Source organism: Macrotis lagotis, chromosome 1, assembly GCF_037893015.1.
Source record: "Macrotis lagotis isolate mMagLag1 chromosome 1, bilby.v1.9.chrom.fasta, whole genome shotgun sequence".
Taxonomy (NCBI): Eukaryota; Metazoa; Chordata; class Mammalia; order Peramelemorphia; family Peramelidae; genus Macrotis; species Macrotis lagotis.
Genome location: NC_133658.1, coordinates 644,627,756 through 644,649,036, shown reverse-complemented (window position 1 = coordinate 644,649,036; position 21,281 = coordinate 644,627,756). Strand labels below are relative to the sequence as shown.

The 21,281-nt window shown below is 38.2% G+C and overlaps 1 protein-coding gene across 2 annotated transcripts in view; it reads right to left on the bottom strand.

Moving 5' to 3' along the window:
- Positions 1 to 21,281, bottom strand: part of POU2F3 (POU class 2 homeobox 3) — a 90,944-nt gene that overhangs the window by 31,260 nt on the left and 38,403 nt on the right. The gene's annotated exons all lie outside the window — the stretch shown is intronic.

Sequence of the window (21,281 nt, the reverse complement as noted above, 5' to 3'; positions counted from 1 at the left end):
TGTTTTGCTTTTTACTATTCTGGTCCCCAATTTTAAGAAGAAAATTTCAAAAAGAGGAGAATAAAATATGACCTTGAAAGAAATGCATATCCTAGCATTTATTTCAAAGGTTTTAAATGAAACTAATAAAAGACAAAACAAAGTCACCACCTATTGCAGGAAAAAAAGAGGGTTTTATAAAGAAATAGTCCCATGTTTACAAAACTACCACTCTCTCTTCTTCCTACCATGGCAGCCAGGCACAGCAAGGGAAGGGAGTGTGTCATTTAGAGTTGGAAAGAACTTTGATAATCATCTAGTCTAGGGATTTTAAACCTTTCTTTGTGTTTATATACCCCCTTTGCTGCCATGGTGAAGCCTAAAGTCTCCTGAGAATAATTTTTTTTCCTAAGGCATAAAATAAATCCATAAAATTACCCCCAAAAGTCAATTATGTTGAGATTCAGTTGTCTATCTATGTTAATTTCATAGGTCCCAGAATAAGAACCCTTGGTCTAGTGTGACCCTTTCATTTTATAGGTCAAGAAACTGAAGTCAAGAAACTGAAGTCAAGAAAAAAGAAATGATTTTCCAAAATCACATAGATGATAATCAGGATTCAAACCCATGTCTCTAATTATAGTCTCTAGAACAAGACCATTCCATCTAAAGAGACGCTTAGTTCTGTCTGTCACTCTAAGTAGCTTTTATTAACAATCAGCATAGGTAGCTCTTCAGAGGAGAGCTTTCACAAGGGACTCTAAATGTACTTTGCATTTCCTTGCTAACTGAGGATTAACTACAATTGGGGTGGAAAGTTTCATGATGTTGCTGTATGGCTATGCCAGCTACATCTTTAAATACAGAGAATAAGAGAATCTATCTCTTGTACAATAGCTACAGTTGTCATCTCCCTGAGAGATTTTGAGACCTTGGTCCATTTGAAAATATTCAGGTCCCAATTGGAAGGCCCTCTCACACCTCCAGCCTTATCCCATAGTGTGCTGGTAATAACTCTCTATCTCTAGAAAAAAAAAATGACACCTTTACTTAAAGCTGTAATGTTACCTTTTTCTCCATCATTTTCTCAAGTCTAGATAATCAACAATAAATTAAGCCTTGATTTGTAACATTTGTTGATTTTTTGAGGTGTAGAAGCTCACAATGAAATTTTTTATATTTGGTTCTTTAGAATGGTTCTAGCAGTGTTATGTCTGGGATTTGAGCAATATAGACCCATGAGGTCCAAAGAAAATGAAAGCACAATTCATACAATTATCTTAAAATAAATCATATGATTTACTGAACTGGAAGAAAATTTGTGGGTCATCAAATTCAATCCCTCATTTCATCACAGTTAGTAGAAATTAAGTGACTTTCCTGAAAGTTTAAGAGAAGTAACTAGTATCACAGTAGATAGAACACTGAACCTAGAAAGAGGAAGATTTGAGATCAAATTTGAATTCAAATACTTAGTAGCAAGTCACTTAACTTCTGATTGTTTCTGTTTCCCCATCTATAAAATGACACCACCCTCCCAGGGTTTTTTGTGAAAATTAAATGAGAAATTGTCAAGCTTAGCCCCTACAATACTTGGGGCTCCCTATTAGAATTAGTTTAGGGGCAACCAGTTGTCACAGGAACAGACCCTGGAGTCAGGATGGACTAGAGTTCAAATTCAGCCTCAGACACATAAAAATTACATAGCTGTGTGACCTAGAACAAGTCACTTAACCCCACTGCCTTGCAAAAAACTAAAAACAACAACCAAAAAAGAATTTGTTTAAAACCATTTCATTTTAAAAATAAAAATGATGTTGGTAGGTATTAAGTCAGTTGAATTTAATAAGTATTTTAAATACCAAATTTGTACAAAGATGTGCTAGAAACCTTAGCTATAAAATAGTTCCCCATCTTAAAGATTGTTACTGGGGAATGGGGTGGGATGTAGTGGGATGGGGGTGGGAAACAACATGAATACAGATAAATAAAATCAAATTAATTGACAGAATCAGGAAAAGCCTTAGTCCTTAAGTTGCATCTTGAAAGGAGTTTGGACTCTAAGAGGCTATCACCACAATAGCCCACAGAGGGCTGGACCTTATGGTCAGAAAGATCTAGGTTTGAGTCCTGCTTCTGATACCTAATGGCTGGGTGTCCACAGCCAAGTCACTAAACCTAGCAGTGCCCCAAGCTACTCTCCAATGCTTAAGTTAAATGATGCATTGCCAATCTGCATGAAGGGAGTTTCCACGCTCATGAAATCACAGGCCCAGACCAAAAAGAAAAAAGAAAAAAGAAGCCAGTATCCAATATTATCACTTTATAGAGAGGCAATCTGGCTACTACTTCACACTGGTGATTCACATAGACCTTGAAGTCCACTAAAATCCCCAGAAGCTTTTTAGACAAACTCCTGTCTAATCCTGCCTCCATCTTATTCATGAGAAGTTGATTTTTTGAATCCAAGTAAAAGACTTTACATTCATCCCCACTGATTTTCATCTTATTACAATCATCATATTGCCATAATTTGTAAATATGCTTTTGGATTTTGACTATCAGCTAGTATGTTAGCTATCTATCCCAGCTTGGTGATATTTGCAAATTAGACAAGCACTCTATTCATATATCCAAGTTACTGGTCAAAATGTGAAAGAGCACAGGGCAAGCTCAGGTTGCTTGGGATTTCCACTGGTGTTTTCCTGAACAGTTGAACTTGTCATTAATAATTATTCTTTGTCTTCAGTCATTCAAATTCTTCCAATCTATCTAACTTTTCCCATTTAGTCCATTTCACTCTATTTTCTCTTTAAGAATATTGTAAGATACATTATTAAATACTTTGTTAAAATCTAGGTAAATTTTAATGTACTTTTATCACCTCGATCTACTATTTAGCTATGCTGTCAAGAAAAAGAGGATACAGTTTAGTCTGGCATGGCCTGATCTGACAGAAGTAATCCTAGTTAATTATAAAACTTGCTTTCTTTCCTAGATGTTCAATAAGGAAGGGAGAATTATTTATTAAGTACCTACTGTTTGTCAGGTACTATCTAATAAGCAAATATTATCTCTCACAACAACTCTAGGGAATAGGTGAATATTATTACCTCCATTTTACAAATGGGAGAACTGAGGCAGACATAAATAAAGTGATGCCTAGTATCTGAAGTTGGATATGAACTCAGGTCTTCATGACTCTAGATCTTGCCCCTGTCCACTGTGCTTCCTAACTAACTCTAGAATTTACTTAACTTTAAGTTTTGAGCATCAAAACTTTATAAAACTATCAGAAGTCAATGAAGTACTGACCATTTTAATAACATGCATTTTGTTATTATTATTATCATATAATTATTATTAGTAGTAGTATATGTATTGTGGTTCAATTATTTTCAGTAGTGTTAGACTCTTTGTGACCCCTTTTGGGATTTTCTTGGCAAAGAGACTGGGGTGGTTTGCCATTTTTCTTTTCCAGCTAATTTTTTAGATGAGGAAAACAAGCAAACAGGGTTAAGTGACTTGCCCAGAGTCACATAGATTGTGTCTGAAGCTGAATTTTAATTTGAGAAGATGCCTTCCTTATTCCAGACCCCGGCACTCTACTACTATATCACTATGGGATAGAGGAAATCATAGAGTAATAGAGCAGAAAGTAACTTCATTTTATAAGATAAGGAAACAGAAGCCCCCCAAAAAGCTAAAATGATTTATTTAAGGTTTTTTTTTAGGTTTCAGGTTTTTTTTTTGCAAGGCAAATGGGGTTAAGTGACTTGCCCAAGGCCACACAGCTGCGTAATTATTAAGTGTCTGAGACCATATTTGAACCCAGGTACTCCTGACTCCAGGGCCAGTGCTTTGTCCACTACGCCACCTAGTCGCCCCAATGATTTATTTAAGACCATACAGCTAGTATTGGCAGAGCTGGGATTCAAAATTAGGCTTTCTAACTCCAAATCAGCATTCTTTTTACTATACTATGCTGATATGTGGTATCACTTGGCTTGGTCTTAACAATAAGGACAGCTAGTTTATTATGGTAGGGTGTTTTCATCTGAAACCTGGATAATCAGAGTATAAGCAAAAGTAACTAATTTCAGCAGTTCTCTTCTCTTTCAAACTCCTCTGATCCTATGGTTGTGACTGTTGGTGATGGTGGTGGTTGTAGTGATGGTGGTGGTGACATCATTGATAAATGGAAAGAGTGAGAGAGTATGTAGACACACAGCCATTCTTCCTCCTAGCTATGTTCTTGCATTTATCCTGTTCAGTTTGCCCAGTCTCTGAAGGAATGAGGGGTTCTACGTTGAATACATCTTGGTACTTGATCCTATTGTCAGAGCTATTTCAGCTATTGTCAGACTTGAGAAAACTCACACCCCATATTATGCAGGTTAAAATGAACATTTAAGGTGGGGAAAGAAGCCATCAATGGGCAACCTGGAGCCTGAGGTAGGGGGTGTGGCAGAGGGAAGGGCAGGCCTAGTCCTTTGCCAAGGAGGTGGGGGGGGGACTATTTGTATGTAGATGTGACCTGGGGATTTTCAATATTCTGTAGGCCTGCTTCCTCTCCCCAAATTACTTCCCCTCACTACCCAGTCACTGTCCAACTAATAGAGGCCCCTAGAACACAAAGTCCATGTCAATCATCCAAATTTTCTACATAGTAGGAATGAGTTTCTCTTAACCTTAAATCTACAACCCTTTCTTCTCACTCACTCTCTAACTCTTGTATCTATGGGCTCCCTCCAGAAATGTTAAAATCCTTGAAGCAGTGGCCAATAGTTCTTTCAATTGATCTCAGTCATACTACTGAACTATCATTAACATTCCTGCAAGTGGTAAATTCAAAAATTCTGAGAAGAAATTCTTTGGATGATTCACTTCCTCTTGTCCCCCTCCCTCCAGATTGTGATCATGGAATGAGAGAGCTCTGGATTGGGAGTCAGCCAATAAAAATTTTAATCTGAGTTTGGGGACTATTATGTATGAAAGTTTGGACAATTCAACTGGAAATGAACATTTGATAAGCATCCACTTGGGTCTAGCATATGCAGAAAGTGAGCTTGGTACTGATACAGACAAAACCCCAAAGAAATCAAATCAAAATACAAAGCAATTCCAAGGAATTTCCAGTGGGAAGAGGAGGGAAGCAATTGAGTTTCCTGACCCCATTTGGTCCACAGCTAGGATTTCCAAAAGGGGAGGTGAGGAGGGAGAACATTGTTGTTAATCTTTTGGAAGAGGACCAATGACATCACCAGGGTGATGTTTTGATTTCCATGAATTAGATTTAAATGAGGCAGAGCAAAACTATGCAAAGTCACCAACCTCACTTTGGGGAAAACTAGCTCAAAGTCAAAGATCACCCCCACACTCAATCTCATTTCTTCTCTCCTCTTTTTGTTTCAATCTTTAAAGAAGAGGTCCTTCTTTTTTGAGGGCAGGGATTCTTTCCTGTGAAAGAAACTACTATAGGCATCCTTATTATTATTATTTCCATTTTACAGATGACAAAACTGAGGCTCAAAGATTAGATTACTTACTTACAGTGCCCCAACTAGTAAGTATCAGTAGAAGGATCCTAACATAGATCTCTCTTGACTTTTCCTGGTCTTTCTATGTTTTCTAAGATTGAAGGACAGTAATGCTAGCAATGAATTCCTAGAACTGGTTATCGTATTTTTTCTCTTAGTAAAATTCTGGGTAGGTGAACTTGAGTCAAATTAAACTTAAACTTTTAACCCTTTGGTCTCAGTTTCCTTATCTGCAAAAAGGAAAGAATAATCCCTACCCCATTTGTAGCCCTCAGGGATGGTCTGAGGATAAATGGGAAGATGCCTATAAAACCTGTTAAAGATGGAGCTTATTAAAGTATTGTTATTATTAGCATTATTTTTACTGCCATGATGCTAGTGTGACATCTTAAAGACCTGGGGTGTGTTGATTAATTAACTGAGTCTTTATCATACATAGGATTCAGAATTCAGATGATGCCAGACAGTTAGTCAACAGTATTTATTAGGCACCTTCTGGGTGTCAAGCACCAGGGTTACAAAGAAAAGTAAAAAGCAGCCTCTGACATTAAGAAGCCCACATTCTAAAGCAGGTGACAACATGTAAATAACTAGATATATATATAAGATTTAAAGAAAACAGATTAAGAGATTAAAAATGTCTGCCACATAACAAGGAGATTTCTCTCTAGCAATAGAAACTTGTAGGAGACTTAATCATATTGTTGCTCTGTGTCAGTACGAGGTGAATTCAAAAAATAAAAGTAAAATCAATTTATCAGGACACCAGAACCTGCTGAGGTTACTATACTTATAATTGGTTTCAATTTCATTCATTGAAATTGGCCAGAAAAAGGCTGACCTAGAAGCAACATTAAAACAAACCTCTTTTAGCTGACAGGGCTACCATCAAGACTTGAGAAGGCCTTCTAAGGGCTGCTCTGATCTGAACTCTGCCAGGTCTCCATGCCCTTGATCAACTGCTGACCTCAAGAATATGGGCAACTGGGTCAAACAGCCTTTTCTCACATAGTGCTTCTCTTCCCCTTTCTTTCCTACTGCACTGAATTCTCTGACTAGGCCCCCATTCCCTCAGTTCCTACAGACCAAACAGCTGGGATGCCTCAGCAAACAGTTTCCAGGGCCAGAGCCAGGGGTTATGGAGAATTGGAAAATATTTACCAATGGCTGGCTGGATTGAATCCTTTCCACACCTCTCTTTGTATAGAGCCAATCTAATCCCCTCCTAGTAAATAAGCTCTACCTTCTTGTGCCCCCACCCCCCTGCCTAGGTGTGAGCATGGTCCTATGAGCAGAGAAGTTCCACACTAGTCAATGGAAAGCTGAGGCAATATAATCATGGGACATTTGGGCCAGGTGGCCTATGGCAGTATATAGAAAATCAGGGAAAACAGATCCACTGTTTCAGATTTAACTCCTTTCTCTTATTTGTTTCATTTATTTCTTCTTTTAAAATGCATATTCTACAATGCTCTGAAGTTTAAAAATCACTTTTCTCACACCAGTAAATAGTGTAAATTTCTTATTGCCATTTTTCAAGAGAATAAAGTAAGTCTAAGTGGAAAGATTTAAAGACTCATAGGATTTGTAGAGCTCACCTAGTTCATGTTACAGATAATAAGGCTGGGACTGGAAGGTCCTCAACAGAAATGGGAAAGTAAGAGGAACACTGGGTTTAAGGGGGGGAAATATAACAACAATATTTATATACCATTTTAACATTTACAAAACACTTTACAAATGCTACCTCATTTGATCCTCACAATAATCCTATAAAGTAGGTATTATTATCTAGATTTAGCAGGTAAGAAAACTGAGGCTGAGATTAAGTGATTTATCCAAGATCTCACAGTGCCTGAAGCATAATTCAAAATCCTGGTCTTCCTAACTACTTCAGCACTTCAACTATTTCATCTGTTAGTTTCCTGAGATGAAGAAATGGGCTCACAATGCTTAAGTGTCTTTGAAAATGTTGACTGGAGGCAGGCAAACCATGATTCAAACCCCAAGCCTCTAGTTCCAAATCCAATGTTCTGTCCTTTAGACCTGTCTGATTCTTGACTTCACCATGTTGATCTTTTGTTTTCTGGATCTGTCACCCTTTCTATTTAAAAACATTGTCTTTCCAAAAGAAGAGATTTTTTCCCCCTCATTTCTTAAATGCAGGTCATTGAAATAAAGGAAAAAGCAGCTAGGAGATATTTGGAATTCTTAGAGTATAAAGTCCTGGAATAGGTATGGAGAGTTAGACTGGGAAGAAAGGGGGAGTTCCTCCAGTACTATTAGTTATTTGCCCTTATAGCCTGTAAAGGGACCTAAACAAAAGCATTAATCCTTAATAATGCTCAGAATCAGAGCCTTGGCAATTGGCTGACCTGTTTGACAGAACTCATCCAATTTGATTGATCACCATTCTATCAATAGTTCCATTCCACCTGAGAGCTAGGAAAGACATTCTTCTTAAGGACAAGATTTGGGTAATTTTTTTTCACCTTTGTTCCTCCGCCGTCTAGAAAAAATGTCTTGCCCATAATGGAATATAGGGACTAAACTCCCTTGTGTGAAAGTTTCCTCTACCAGTACAAGTCAGTGCTGTCTCTGAAACTTGTCTTCAAGAGTTACCTAGATCACTTAAAAGAACAGCTGGGGGTGTAAAGGTTAGAGTTCTGGGCCTAGAGTCAGGAAGACCTGAGTTCAAATTTGATCTCAGAGACTTAAGAGCTGTGTGACCTTGGGCAAATCACTTAACTCTGTTTGCTTCAGTTTTCTCATCTGTAAAATGAGCTGAAGAAGAAATTGGCAAACCACTTCAGTATCTTTGACAAGAAAATCCCAGATGGGATCACAAAGGATCAGACATGACTGAATAACATCAACAAAAAAGCACAAAAAGTTAGTGGTAGATTCCTAGTTCTGAGACCAGGTCTTTATCTACTATACCTCTGTTGTCTTTTAGTAAAGCTGAATTTATTTGCTACTATAATGATTCATACTCATATAGGACTTTTAGGTTTGCAAAGCACTTTCCCTTGATGGGTACAAGTATTAAGAAGCAGGTAGGTAGTATAGTGATTAGAACATTGGAACTGGTGTAAGAAAAACTAGTTCAAATCCAACCTCAGACTACATATTAGTTATATCACCTTGGCCAAGTCAGTTAGCTTTTGTCTGTTTCAGGTTCCTCATTTTTGAAATGGGAATAATAATAGCACCTACCTCCTAGGGTCATAGTGAAAATAAAATGAGATGACATTTGTTAAGTACTTTGCAAATTTGAATATATTAAATACTAGCTATTATTGTTGTTATTGTTATTATTTCCATTTTACACACCATTAAGAAGTTATATGTCTAGGGTACAGAGCTATAAAGTGTCACCTAATATGAAGACCTTTGTTCCTGCATGAGATGAGAAATGACAGGTAAGAGAAAGTTAGGAGTTCATAAACCTAAATCTTCATCCTTTTGGATCAAATTTTCCTTTTCATGAATTTTACAGCAAAGAGGTCAAGCACATGGCCTGTTTGTCGAGAGTGCAATCTGAACCAAATTAAAATGTAAATGGGAAATATTTAACAAAATAAATAAAAATAGAATAAAACAGAGATAATATAATATTTTAAAAATAAGCCAAGATATGCCCACCAGAGATCTTTAAGTTTGGTTGAGTTATCTCTTTTTTTTTATTTGGTTCTAATATCATTGCTTTATGACAAAGTAGTTCAGGAATGCTCAAAGTATAGGCCACACTGAGTATAGGAGTGACCTCTACTTCTTCTTTACCCTGGGAAAAATACAAAGAAGTACAAGAGCTCCCCTGACCACAGGACACTTCCCTGATTCTTGGGGAATGCCTTCTCCTGCTGCATAGGTTAGGAATTCCAACATAGAACACTGTGGATCTAGCTAAGGTGAATAGGGGTGGTGATGGTGCCAAATGCTTATTCAGATAGTTGGTTCTGGCCCCATTTTCAAATCTGAAAAATGGGATTTAGCCTAGACTTCATAGAACCTCATTGTCCTCTCAGATCTATTTAACAGGCCTGTGTTAGGAAATCTTCAGTTGTATTTTGTCCTGATCATTTTAATCACCTAAGTGAGAAATACTTCTCTAGCATGGAGGCTCAGATCTTCAGAAATAATCCCCAACCTTTCCAACACCTGCAAAGTACCACTCCCCACCACCTAGATCTGACCTCCTCCTTTGGAAGGCTTCATGTCCATCAGGTAATAATGTCAATGTACCCCCAGAAATCACCCACTCTCCTGGGCACCTATTTGAGTAGTTGTTTCCAAGATTGTACTCACCATTCACCTTGTTTGGACAAGAAATCATATTCAAAATTCTAATACTGTGCCTGAATTTCATACCAGAAAGCTTGAGATAGTGTACTAAACAGAACCTGTTAGGGGATTTTGCTTTCTTTGAAAAAGCAAAAATCATTTTTTTAAAAGTAGGAATATCGATGTATACTCCTGTCTGACTCTGACCCTCTTCCCCACCATTTAAGGAATTCTGATGTGAAAATTCCTTTTGTTTAACAAAGAGCACAGACCCATTCATTATTTTACATTAGATTTACCACCAAATTCCTTTAATTAGCAAGTTCCCTTGTTTCACTGAAAATATGCTCTAGCAAAAATTTCAATTCCACACAACTTTTCAGGAATGCCTATGATATAAAAAGAAATATGCTTTCAGTTGTTTAGAAACACTTAATTTCAGTAAATTCCTCTGTTGTGCTATTAATAGGCTATTAGTAATAGATATCTAGGCACAAACTGGCAAAGGCAAACATCATTTCAGGGAAGATCATAGCATACAAGAAAAGATATCAGATCTGAGTCATCTATTCTAACTTCCTAATTTTACAGATGAGAGAATTGAGGTCCAGAAAGATGGGACAACTTGTCCAAGGTCATAAGGAAAGACAGCAAAGCTGTGATCTCATCTCAGGTCCTGCACTTCCAAACTTGGCACTCCTTCTGCCATAGCACGCAGGTCCAGGACTGTGTCCCCAGCTCTTGGTATTACTCAAGAATCTGAACAAAACTCATATCCTCAATCTGGTAGCAAAGAAGAAGGAGCAAATCAGACAAGCCAATGTAAATTGGGAACTGGCATGTTGGAGGGAGAATTGGAGGAGGATACCAGGCATGGGCAGAAGCCACAGTGAGGAAAAGCAAAGCAAAATATGAATGAAAATTCCCCAAGGAAGGGATCAGAAGCAAACTGGCTTTTGATAGCTTCCTAGAAGTGAAAGTCCTGGTGACAGAGATAAGAGGCTGAAATCAGACCCAAGTGGGCTATTGGGGTAAAAAAGAAAAGGAAGACTTTGGAACAATTTGAAAAAGGTTGAGAACTAATATCAATATTTGTGGGATTTTGGTTGATGGGCAGCACAGACTCCTGGTTGGAATACAGAAGGGAAACGGACAATTCATAATACTTTGTATCCATATTGCGCATTGTGATTTTCCAAATATTTTCTATATATTGTTTCATCTGATGTTCACATTAACAAGGAAGGAGTGGGGTAGAACAGAGATGGCAGGCAAGTTCCAAAAGTCAAATCCAGGGTCTTTTGGGGTCCAGGAAAGAGAGAGAGAGAGAGAGAGAGAGAGAGAGAGAGAGAGAGAGAGAGAGATCTGAAGGAAAAATTGTGTTTGTGAATGAAGCCTGTGATGCTGGGGAGGAGTTAATCTGTTCAATGTTGAAATAGTCATTTCTAATGGAGAACAGAGGGAGCTCTGTGTACCCTTTCTCTTCCCCTCCCAGCCCCTCTCTCCACCCTTAACTATTATACACACCCAAACATCTAGACTCCTTATCTCTGGCATCTGCCCCAGGGAGTCTGGGTTGATGCTTACCACAGGGTCGGAGGCACCCAAACTTTTCTCATCCCTACTCAAACCATTCATCAACCAATGTTTATTAAGCCCCCACCAAGTGTCAGACTATACTAGACTCTTAGAGATAAAAATGAAGGTCCATGCCCTCAAAGAGTTTATATTCTATAAAGGGAGAAAACATGTTCATGAATAAGTCTACACGGTATATGCACAAAATAAATGCAAAGGTGGGGAAAGGTGGAAATGAGTAACTGAGGTCAAAAACTTCATATAGTGCTCGAGTCATTTTCTTTCTGAAAACACTTTCCTATACCTCTCCCTAAAGATACTCTACCAGTCCCAGCTGAAGGAGGAGAATCATTTCTTAGAAAACTTCCCATTTGGTGTTGAACTGGATTGCCCTTCAGAATATACCCCCATCCTGAAGTGTACCCAAATCCCGAAGCCTACAGTCTCATGAGTGCCTGTCCAACAAAGTGATCCTCTAGTGACTCTGGGGGAAAACAGATTTTCTCCATTTTCTTTCCTCTTTCATGTTGTCTCCCCACCCTCACACCTGGTCCTGGAGGAAAATTCTATCTTTAGTCTAGGTTTGGAAACTCCCATTGCCTGGGGAACTTGGGGGGGGGGGGGAGAGAAACAGAAGTATTTCTGGAACCCAGCTGGGTTTGGCCAGGGTTTGAGATGGCGGGGATGGTAGAATTGATAGGAGTTGGGGGTTGTACCGGGGCATATCTTATGAACAGTTAGGTGATCTTTCTCTTTTTCTCTGATGGGTCTGTCTCTTTCTCCTCTCCTCCTGTTTGCCCCTCATTGCTCAGAACTAAGAAGATCTCCCCTCCCCCTTACTTATAGCTACTGCCTTAGCCACAAACAGGAAGCTGATGAGGTAGCACCTGAGCCTGGGGCCAAGAGGTTGGACCCAACTGGCAGAGGAAGGGCCCAGACTCCCACCTCTTTGCATGCAATCATACTTATCAACAACTGCTTTCCCATGAAAGTCATGGTGGAGTTTAAGGAACGAACATAGGTGCATTAAAAGAACAACAGGGAAAGAGAAATTTCCTATTATGAATCCTTAGTTTTTTTGAAACTAAGGAGCTCAACTGAAGAGACCAGGGATAGGATGATTAGGATTTAAGGCTGAGAGATCAACCAGCCCAAGCACTTAATTTTACAGAGGAGGAAACTGAGACCCAGAGAAATGAAATAATTTATCCCAGACCACTGAAGTAGTAAGTAACCAAGGTTTTTGGACTGCAAATCTAGAGTACTTTCTACTCCTCTGAAGGGAATATTTTATTATTGAATGGTAATGCATGTTGTAAGAGATTTTGGTGGAAGAGGTAGGAGGTAGGGGTATCCTCTAATGCACTGGTAACTAAACAGGAATCAGTTTTGTGAAAATCACTTCTTCAAAACCTACACTTGAAGACTAAAAATTTTAGTCACTGCCCAGTCCTCTTTCCCATGGTTCCAAACTGCTTTCCAAAATGGTTGGATTATTCAGAGCTCCATACACAGTGCCTGTTTTCCACAAGTTGTCCAATATTGACTATTTTCATCTTTTTTTATCTTTGCCAATTTGTTGGTTGTGAGGTAAAACTCCTGCTTTGTTTTGATTTGCATTTACATTTCTCTTCTTATCCTTAATACAGGGAAGTCTTTCATATGGCTGATCATAATTTGAAATTCTTTTAAGGGCTATTTCTTCATATCCTTTAACCACTTATCTCTTGGGGAATTACTTTTGATCTTATATATTTGTTAGTTGTCTAATTATATCTTCAACCTTTATCAGAAATATTTATCACAAAGATTTTTTCCCACTCAACCATTTTTCTTTTATCCTAGTTGGAATAATTATGTTCATTCAAAAATCTTTTCAATTTCATATAATTAAAATGATCAATTTTGTTTTTTTTTATAATTGCCTCTACTCCTTACTTGGTTAAGAATTCACTTCATCATAACTGTGAAACATACCTGATCTTGCTCTCCTCTATGTTTTTATGGTATGACTTCTATTAATTAATATCCATTTTGTGTTTGTTGTGGTATGTGGTGCAAAATGTTGGTCTAACCAGTGGTTTTTTACTTGGGATCTGGGGACTAATTTTTTTAATAACTGTACTTCAATACAATTGGTTTCCTTTGTAAACCTATGTATTTTATTTTATCTTTAATCTACCTTTAATTCAATATTTAGTTTTTTAATTTATGGAATAAAGCAAGCATTTTCATAATAGTATAATAAAAAAGATGATTGCATATGAAACTGGAAATCTCCTATGTACAACTTGCTATTCCTTTCAAATATACAACATTGTTTTATGTATTTAAAAATTCCATTCTAAGGAGTGGTCTTTAGTCTTCACCAGATTGCCCAAAGAATCTATGATACAAAAATAGTTATTTGACTCTCTAGTCTACTTTCCACCAGACTTTTCCAGCTTTCCTTGAAATACTTATCAAAAAGGAAATTCTTTCCTAATTTATATCTTCAAGTATATTAAATATTAGGTCATTAAATCCAATTATTTCTTATTCTTCCTTGTCTAGTTTACTTCAATGGGTCATTTTTATATTTTTAAGTCAGTTCCACAGAATTCTGATGATTATTCACAAACACATATAGTTTAAGGTCTAGACATGTTATTCTCCCTTTATTCCTAATTTATAAAAGTCTTTCCTCTGTATTCTAGATTTTTTTGCCTTCAAATACATTTAGTTAATATTTTATCTAGCTTGATAAAGTAGATTGTTGGTAGCTTTCCCCTGTTTCTGTTTTCTTAGTGATCATATAAGGATGGTTCTCTGAGAGAGAACTTTAATGGGAAATTAAATGTGTAAAAATAAAATATATCAATAAAATTATTTTAAAAAAGAAATAGTGTGTATGGGGGAGCTAGATGGCTAAGTGAATAGAGCACTAACCCTGAAGTCAGGAAGACTCGAGTTCAAATTTGACCTCAGATACTTACTAGATGTGTGACCCTGAGCAAGTCACTTAACCTCAATTGCCTCTTCTCCTCCCTCCAAAACAAGAAAGAATAGGGAGAGTCTGCTTCTCATTTTACCTGGAGAATACTCAGTTAAAATAAGGAGGGGATCTCAGAGAAAGGAGCCATCACTATTTACCAATTCCTTCTCCCTTAAATGAAGTCTTTCAAAATTTCATTCCTCCACTCTAGTCATCACCTCCAGGAAGTCTCTCCTGACTAACCCCATTCAGTTCAGGTCTCTCAGATTATTCTGTAGCTCGTCAATGTATATAGATAGTTAATACCAATCCTTGTAACAGTCTTGTACTTATTTGTCTATTTTTTTGAACTGTATTCTTTTGCTTGATTTATTATTTTGTGCCTTCCTCCCTTATTAAATTTTAAATGGGGACTAAATTTTGAGTCTTTTCTTGATGTAATAGGAATAAGTTTGAGTTTAGAGTCAGGAGACGTGGATTCAAACTCTACCTTCTAAAGTTGCTTCCTATGTGACATAGATAACTCACTGGAACTGTGAGTCTCAATTTTCTTCTATAAAATGAGATTAATAATACTTATAGTGTTACAGGGTTATTGCATGAATCAAATTAGATAAATGCATATAAAAAGTGTGATTGTTTTTCATGATGTCTAGGAAAAGGACTGACTTCTCTAAGGTCATGTAGGCAGAAAATAGAAAGACCAGGATTTGAATCTAGAAAATCAGAATTTATATTCAGTGCTCTTGCCACTACATCACACTGTTGTTGATGATTAACTCTTCTTGTTTCCAAGAACAGGAGTGAAATAGAGGTGGAATCAGACTATTTCCCTTGAAAATCAGATGGAAAGGACCAAAGGAATACAAACCTCTTGGAATCCTTAATTCCCTTTTCTAGTGTCTTCATTTTTTCAGAAGAAAAATTTCCCTCTTTATCACTCACTTCTCAACCCTTTGGTGTCTGCCTCCCCCCGCCCCCAATTCCAGTTGAAATTGCTCTCGCCTTAGCTTTTATATCATTAGTCTTTACTTGGCTTTCTGGAATATAAACCTTTTCCTTGGCTGTCTTAGCTTCTTTATCCCAACAGTGTTTCCCTAGTCTCATTACCCATAGAAGAAGTTTAGCTTTTCTCAGCCTGGATTGATCTTGGCAAGTAGGAAAGTGTTTTCTGAGACTGTGGACAGGATTGTAGCTTCTTAGAGGTGGAAAGGACCTTAGAGATAGATCATCTAGTCAAAGCCTCTCCTTTTACAAATGAAGAAACTGAGATCCAGAGATAAGTGACTTTCCTAGAGTCAACAAGAAGGAGATAGCAGAATTTAGATTTCAATCTAAACTCCAAATCTATTGCTTTTTTCTACTCCATCATTCTGGGACCTGGGATGGTGACTGATGCTATAATTTAGGAATCCTGTTCATAACTTGCAAGTTTTGGTTAACTTCCTGATGTAAGCTTTTTTTTAACTATCTAAATAACTTCATGACCTAGGGACTAGTCGAATTCTTACCATATACTCATAGAAATTCCTTACCACTAAAGGCAATTCCCTCATTGTGGATTTACTAGGGCTGAGAGTACTTTCCCATGATATAATGCTGATGATTTTCTAAAAATTCCCTTTTCATACTATGGTATGAAAGCTCTGTTGAAAATAATTTGAAGACTCCTTGACCATTGTTCAACCCCATCCAAGAAAGACACATATGCAAATCTACTACATTTGAAGGGTAAGTCAAAATGACAGAATAGAGTAGCATTGGATCAATACCAACTGGTATGATTGCACTAGGTATTGCCCAGGTTGAGGCTCAAAGAGAAACAGAGAGTCTTTAGGAATTCTTGAGTTTCTGTGCCCCAGAGATAGATCATTCTGGCCTGAGGAATTCCCTAGTTGTGGCCAATCAAGAGGACACACAATTTGCCAATTAATCAATCAGCCAATAAACATTTATTAAGTGCTTAGTATGTGATAGGCACTCTGCTAAATACTAAGAACCAAAGAAAGGCCAAAGTATTAGGAGCCTTAGAAGTCCTGTTGAGCATGAATCATAAAACCTAAATACTCTGTAAAACTGTTATTATTATTATTATAGAATCATAAAATGCCAGAATTGGCAGTGACATTAGAGATCTAGTCCACCCCCCCTCCCCTACTTGACAGATGAAGAGAAATGACTCACTATAGGTCAGAGGTTTCTTGTGTAACAGAGCTAGGGCTAGGCACCAAGTGTTCCTTGCTCTTAAGCTAATGTTTCCACAATAATATGCTTTGTCTTACTAGGACCCCATAGCACTTGTCATCTCATCTGTGTTTCTCCATTCAACCTCCCAGTTATCTCAAAAGGTAGGAGGATCATGATATAATCATGGACTTAGAGATAGAAGAAATCTAAGAGCATTTTTTAGTCCCAATCTTTAATTTTTCAGAGGAGAAAATGGAGACCCAGAGAGATAAGATCATGGATCTGGATCTAGAAGGGACCTCATATGCCATCTAGTTCAACCTGCTCCTGCCATTTAATAGATGAGAAAACTCAAGGTAAGGTAATTAAATGACTTGCCCAAAATCACACAGACAATAAATAGTGGAGCTAGGATTCAAACCCAGAGCCTTTGATTCTTAAATCTAGCAATCTTTCCAGTGGCCCATTCAATAATCCCCTTCATCTTTGTCCCCTTGCCTAACACTCTATGTTATGCCTTAATTATAGCTAGAGTTTATATCATACTTTAAGGTTTAAAAATGCTTTACAGATATCTCATTTGATCCCCACAATAATACTAGGAAGTAAGGGTTATTATCACCCTCATTTTCAGAAGGAAACTGAGGCAGACAATGAGGTTGCATTTTTACTGACTTGCTCAGAATTATACAATCAGTATCTGATGCCTGATTTGAATTAAGCTTTTCCTGACTACAAGGCTAACCTGCTCTCCATTATGGGTTTTTTGGGGGACAAGGCAATGGGTGAAGTGACTTGCACAAGGCCCCACAGCTAGGTAATTATTAAGTGTCTGAGGCCAAATTTGAACTCAAGTCCTCCTGACTCCACTGTGCTACCTAGCTGCCCCTAATATGTTTTCCATTGTACTACCTAGCTGCTTCAATTCACTAATGTCATTGATCAAGTATTTATTTGTGATTGTGTCCTATCTCCCTACCATCCAGTAAGGTCCTAGAGGGCAGGGGATTTTTTTTTATTGAAACTTTTTATCTTCCCCCCAGTTTCTAACACAGTACTTTGCACACAGAGCTTAATAAATATGTATTGAATTTAATTTGAGAGGTAGCATAGAACCCTAGATGGAAAACAGAATGGTCAATATTAATAGCTGACTCAAAAGTCTTAGATGTTGGGAAACCTTGTATATATGACTTTAAGGTGTTCAAAGTTCTTTAAATACATTGTTTCATTGGATTTTTTGAACCAACTCTGTCAGGAATGTACTACATAGATCCCCATTTTACAGAAATCCAAAACTCAGGAATTAAATGTCTGGCCCATGGTCACATTGGCCACAAAATATTGCAGACAGAATTTGAACCCAGTCCTTTTTTTTTGACTTAAAGTACAGGATTTTATTTTAATGACATGTTGCTTCTCTGGAATGAAAGTCATTGAGAAAGTTTGAGACCAAAAACCCTTTCCCATTCTCCACCATCTCCTCAGACTGCCTTTCTAAATCTCATCTGCTTTGCACAGCCAAACTAGAAAGATTTAGGTATAAGTCACTGTCTTCACTTCCTTACCATCTTCATACTTCTCATCTCTTTCTAACAACCCCACTACACAGCTGAAACTATTTTCTTTCTAAGATTACCAATGATCTCTTAACTGTTATATCCAATATTCTTTTTTCTATCTCCTTCCTTCACTGTGTTGAATTATTTGACACTATCAGATACCCCCTCCACTTGGATATCCTCTCCCCTTTTGGCTTTCATGATATTGCTCTCTCCTGAGTTTCTTCTTACCTTTCTTACTGTTCCTTCTCAATATCCATTGTTGGATCATCACCCATCTCTTCCCCTCAAAGCATGGGAGTCTTCTAAGGCTTTGATTTCATCCACCTCATTGGTTAAATTATCTTCTTTATGCTGATAATTTCCACATCAATAAAGCCCATTTTAATCAATCTCCTGAATACCGAGTCCTGCATCTCAAACTCACTTGCTCCATCTGAAGCTCAGGCTTAACATGTCCCACCTTTTCTTCAAACTATCCTAATTCTGTCAATTTCCCAATAATCCATGATCAAAAACCTTGCAACCATCCTCAACTCTTCTCTATCTATAACCCCCATACATCAGTTGCTAAATCTTGTGGATTCTGCCTCTATAACTTCTCTCACATCCAGACCCTTCTTTTCTACTCACACAGCCTCTATTCAAGTTCAGACCCTTCTTATTTCTCTCTTGGACTATGGTAATAATTTTCTACTTGATTTCCTTGTTTCTGGGCCCTTCTGGATCTAATTCACCCTTCACTCAACTGCTAAAATAATGACCATGTCACTTCTTTCCTTAAAACCTCTCAGTGGGGTCAGCTAAGTCGTGAAGTGGATAGAATACTGATCCTGGAGTCAGGAGGACTTGAATTCAAATCTAGCCTATGACACTTAATACTTAGCCATGTGACCACTGGGTGACTTAGGCAAGTCCCTTAATGCCATTGCCATGCCAAAAAACTAAACCAAAACCAAAAATCTTCTCAGTGGTTCCGAACTGTAGCTAGGGTATAATAATCCTTTTCAGCCTGGCATTCAAGAAGTTTGGTGATATAGTTCCAATGTAGCTCCCATTTCACATTACTGCTCATGATACATTCATATATTAGACGGCGAGAACACCCCCCCACCCGTGTGTTCTCAATAGATGGTAATGCCCTTGAAGCCAGGGACTGCCTTGTACAGAGTAGGTGATTAATAAAATATCTTTTTGAAGTGAATTACTGAAGGAATTAGAGGCAGTGGCCTCTCTGAATCTGGGCATTTAATGCTTATAAAGCATAACACTTTCTAATGATCCTACTTTTAATCTTACCATCTGTACCTCCTGCTGCTTACCAAGGGCTTCATCTATTAACTCCCAATTATACCAACTAACTTCCAGATTGTTTTGTACTGAGGACAAAAGCTATTGCTTTGCTGTGAGGTTTTTGCTGACACCCTCACTGTCTCATAGATTGAAACACCTTACACAATCACTCCCTGTTTCTTCCCCTCCCTATTCTCTCTTCCCTTTCCACCTAGTTAGTAATGGTGAGGTCACACTCAGCCTCCCCAACTCCCATGTCTCACCTTATAGAAAGACTGATGACTTTCAAAGGTGAAATATAGACTTTGTGTTTATTGTGGGGGGGGAGAGAAGGAAGGCAGGATAAGGGAGGAGAAAGATGGACAGAGAAAATAAGAGTATATGAACAAATGGGAACAGGAGTTTGAGTGTGTTGGCATGAGAGAGCTCAGGTTCATATAATATAGACCTGAAAGGTGTGTGTGTGTGTGTGTGTGTGTGTTTGGGGGAAGTGATGTTGAGAGTGCTATGAGAGTATGGTACCATGAATTTTGAGTCAGTGGTTCTGATCTTGACTGCTGTTTACTCTTTGTGTGACCCTAGGCAAACCATTGTCACTTCTTTAACTTCAGTTTCCTCTTCTATAAAATGGAGAGGTTAGATTAGAAAACTTCTGAGGTCCCTTCCACCCCTAAATCTATGATCCTGGAGTGTAGTCCAACTCTGGGAATATGGCTATGTGTGACAATGTCATTGGGAGAGCAAGAGAGAATTGGAATGGGTACAGACATGAGAGACTGTGCATAAGGGGACATTCAAGAAAACAAGTGTGTTTTCTAAACCCTCCCCTCCCTACAACATTTTAGGAAGGATGAGACTGGTTGACACTTGTCAAGAGTGATGAAAAATTCAAAAACCCCTCCTGTAGGAGGAGAGAGACAGGGAGGGAGGAATGTAGGGAGGGAAAGAGCTTCCCCTTAGGGCTTCTATGAAGGAAACAAATGTAATCTCAAGACACTGGACAGAGAGGAGACACCTTTTTCAAGATCTCAGAGAATCAAGGTTTTAGAATCCTTGTGGGTCAGAGAGCCAAGGGCATCCAACTAAGGTTTGTCATAGAGCGGTAGAAGATGCCATTACCAGTTTCCTACCATCAGGATGAGGGTTTCGAAAGGACTAAGTCAGACCACACAGGCAGTGAAACCTGTACAGCCTGTGGAGTGAGTTGGTTTCCCAGTGCTCCTGGCAGAGCCTTGGCTTGGTGTGAGATTGGTTCAACATTTTGTTTAGGCTGAGGGCCCAGAGGACTTGGGGCCAGTAGACCCCCCAAGCCCCAGGGTAGAAAGCATGGTGGCCAAAGCTCCTCCCCAAATGCTCAAGATTCTCTTCTGGAATCCCAGAGCTCCTGGGAAGTCATCTAGCTTGTTGTCCATCTCCTAGGGAGGCTAGCAATCCAGTCATGCTGCAAAGACATATCTGTTTTCCATTTAAACACTTTTGGGTAGGAAGGTGAATCTGTAAACTTCCCTTCCCTTCTCTAAAATAGTCTTCACTATTGGGAATTCCTTTATCACTTCTCACCTAAAGCCTTCCAGCTATGGTGAAAGAAATTCCTTACTTACCTTAGAGTGAATGTAGAGGACTTCACCATGAAGCTCAACAGATTCCCCAAATCTAACATGCTCCTTTCACCTCCATCCTCATAAATCAGTTGATGATAGCCAGGAAAAACACATTAGTTTTTGCTTTGGGGTTGCTTATGGATATTTGCTCAAGGTTTGAAATTTCTCCTACCACTATGTCAGAAGACCTGACCCTGTACAGAATTTCCTAGATTAGGACTATCCTGAGAGGTGTCTGTAACCATATTAAGCCACATGGAAGATAAATGGGGAAAGGAATTAC